The sequence below is a fragment of the Cryptomeria japonica genome, chromosome 5 (assembly GCF_030272615.1).
Source record: "Cryptomeria japonica chromosome 5, Sugi_1.0, whole genome shotgun sequence".
NCBI classification, from domain to species: Eukaryota; Viridiplantae; Streptophyta; class Pinopsida; order Cupressales; family Cupressaceae; genus Cryptomeria; species Cryptomeria japonica.
Window position 1 is genome coordinate 765,922,006 of NC_081409.1, and position 3,974 is coordinate 765,925,979.

Consider the following 3,974-nt stretch of genomic DNA (forward strand, 5'->3'; position numbering starts at 1 on the left):
TTCAATCAGGCCAAGGGGTGCAAACACTAATGTGAAGATCCAAATGCGGTCAAAATTGCAAAGGGTCCAATTTTAAGATGCTACATTTAGGTCCCACTTTAGCAGGAGTATGAAATCAATCATACTCTCAGTGAAGTACAAAGGGTTCAGATTGAAAAACTTTCACCAAGTCATCAAGGAGGCAAGATACGCCAAGCCTCCAGTGGACTTTAGGATCCTATGACTTCAATGACAAGATTAAAGGGACATTATGAGAGAAAGAGAGAGAACCCTGACTACAAGCTAGTAAGGTTCTTTTACTATGAGTCATGAAAAAAGAAAATTACAAAAATTACAAAGGAAAATACAAAGTTTTCTAAGTAAATTAAGTATCAAGATATGCTAGAGAGAGAAAACATTGAGCAGGGTGTATGCCCCCACATTAACATGATTGTCTATGTCTTATTGGGAGAAATTGCTTTAAGGTAGGATACACCCAATGAAGATAAGCATGTTATCGCAATGATTTATCCCCCAAGAGAAGACAAATCAAAGGATCATGATCACAAAATATATAAGACGAGGTGGTTTCACCTAACTTTGGGGACAGTATGTTGTTTATGATAACTCATGTATATCATGTATATATATATATATGCACATGGAATTGACCTCACTCCCCAAAGAAAGAAAACCACCTTGGAAGAAGAGCACATGTGTCTTTTGAGTCAACATAGGAGAGACCAAAAGAGATCTCAACGTTTTGCATCATCCTCAAGTAGATAACACTAGGGACAACAAATAGTAGAAATGAGATACAAATAGAAGAATGTCACAAATAAGGAAGAGAGAAGATGGAGAGAGAATCTATGATGCTAATGAAGTTGATCAAGAACCTTATCCACCTCCTGATCTTTCTCATTATTGGTTCGGGAAGGTAGACAATATGCAAGAGAAGCCACCTTAAGCAGATAGATGGAGCTATCACAAGTTCCAAACAAGAACCATGCTCTAATGATGGATCACTTTGTTTGTTACTAGGAGCTAGGATTAATGCTTGTGAAAATATTTTCGATAAATTATTGTCAACATCAATATATTCATATTCATCATTTGAAATATTAGGATCAACATTATCATCATTGAAAATATTTTCATCATGAACAACATTCTCAACTACTTATTCGTCATGATTAATGAAAAGAGGAGCTTTAATAGGAATAGAACGAGAAACATCATTTGTCCTAATCATTTTGAATCTCGGAGATTTAGGTTGAACTTCTTCATTAGGTGAAGGTGAAAAAGGAATCATATCAAGATTTGGTGTCTTTGTGGAAGACAGAGTTTGAGAAGAAAGTTCACAAGCTCTAACACGATATTTTCATCATCATTCTCTCTTACAATGATTTCGTTTGGTTTTAATTGAAGGTTGTGAAGTTTTAGGATTGATAGAAATAGGTGTTGTTTCATCTGTCAAGGAAGGACGAATAGGTTGAGGTCATTTAGGTTGAACAATAGGACTAGCAAGGCGCTTCCCTTTATAATTTGTAGGAGGTGGAATTGCACCATATAAAGGAGGAATATAACGTGTAGGAAGAAGACCAGGTCCATCATGAGGAGGAGGAGTAGGTCTATTCTTAGGAGGAATAATATTTTTGTTCTTAGAAAGAGGAATAAATTGGGTCTTATAAGGAAGAGTATTACTTCCTTTGGGAGGAATAATAGGCTCATCCTTAGGAGAAAGGGTTGGTTTCTCTTTGGGAAGAAGATTATTTATTTCCTTTGGAGGAAGAACAATCTTATCTTGAAGAAGAGGTGTATGATGATTAGGTGAAGGAAGGCCAAGTGTTGGATTTGTTGGTATTATTGACGTGTTGCATTGGTTTTGCCACTGATGTCAACACTTATCCTTTTGGACATCTTTGGTTATGTTGAACCAACACATTATATTCATCGACATGTTCAGTGATTTATGCACTGTTACCGGTATACTGTTCACCAGTAGGTTATATTGTTCACTGGCACTGAGGATGACTTGTTATCATTTGGAGATCACTTGGTTATATTTAAGACATGGTTTGGACACTTGGTTTTGGTATTTTGGTTATTTGTCTAATTGGGTTGACATATTTGCTATTACTAGCAAATTGGTCTAGGTTATGGACCGACATGCATTATCTATTCCAGTTCAGCACGACATGTTATTGAGATGATTTAATTAATTGGTTATTGTTGTAAATGTATTGAGCTGACATCATGCATCGCATCTTAACTTATTTGTATTGTAATATTCTTAGTTAGCTGACCTACACATGTGGTCCTAGGTTTTGGTATATATGTAAGATCTCAATTGTGAGATGACATGAGAAGGTATATGGTTATGGTATTGTAACATGGTATGTGCGAATATTGAAGATCATATGAGAAGACCATAGAGAAGGTTCAAGGAAGGTTTGCAGGTGATTATCATAGCATAACTGGTATTGAATCCGGCATTGGAGATGCTACTTTGAGCAGTACATTATCATTGGATTTAATCATCCAATTGTAGTCAGTGTGACTCCTATTTTGTGACTGAGCAGTGAGCTCTAGGCGGTTGGCCTTCCTACTTGTGCAGACCCCATTTGTATACACATACTATCTACAGTAGTATCATCTGATTGTGGGTAAGGTTTCCCACCATATTTTTTCCCCTTATAGGGTTTCCACGTACAAATCTCTGTGTTATGTATTGTGGATGTTGTTTCTCTTTGTGTTTTATGAATTGAGTTTCACTGGTATTAATATTAACTGTTAATTTGTCAATCGGCATTAAGTTTGGTTTATCGGTATTAAGTATCAAGTTTGAATAAGTTATATTTGGGTTGAAATTAATAGACAATTGATTCACCTCCCCCCCCTCTCAGTTTTGTCTGGGTCCTAACAATTGGTATCAGAGCTAAGTCCTCTTTTTGCAGAAGTTTAACAGGTTCAGAAGATTCTATGGCAACAAACTTTTTTAGGAAGGACAGTCTGAAACTTGATGGAACAAACTATGGTATATGGAAGATCATAATGGAGACACATTTGAATTGCATTGGAAGAGACATATGGGTTTTTACAAATAATGGCTATGTTTCTTCTTTACCGAATCAACCTCATCCACCAACATTGGCTAAGGATTAGGAAAATGATTACAAAGCAAGAGAAGCACTCTTCAGCGCCTTGTCAGATTAGCAAATCATGGGATTATCAAACCAATCTACTGCTAAAGATATTTGGGATAAATTGGAGACATTTAATGAAGGAGATACCACTGTCAAAATTATAAAACCGGAATGCTTTCAGGTCAGGTATGAAAATATGAAAATGGAAGAAGATGAAAGAATTTTTTCTTTTATGGAAAGGGTTAATGAAATTGTTTTGGGAATACAATGTTATAGAGGTTCCTTGAGTGAAGATGAAATTATTTCTAAAGTTTTAAGAGCATTGCCACCAGCATACAAAATGAAAGTAACTGCTATTAATGAGTTGACAACAATGCCTAATACATCAGTATCTAGAGATACATTGGTTGGAAAACTTTCAACATTTGAGCTTGAGGAATTTGGTCCTACTGCTATAATTAAGACAGATTTAGCCTTCAAAGCATCATCATCTAGAGCATCATCCTCATCATTTTCCAAATCTATCTAGAAAGCACTTTATGCAAGAGAACTTGAACATATCAGGAAGGAAAATGAGTAATTGGAAGAACTTGAAGCACCATTTGCAAGGAAAATGCCTAAAGGTCTTATTGGAAGTAAGTATGAAGGTAAAGTACTATTTAAATATTTTAACTACAATAAAGTTAGTCATATGGCATCTAGATGTCCTGATAGACATGCAAGATTGAGAGAAGAAGCTAAAAGAACATATAAGCCTAACCCTAAATATCAGAGATACATATTTAAGAAGAATAGAGACAAATCATGTTGCTATGTTGATGAAAGAGTTACTGATGATTCTGATGAAGA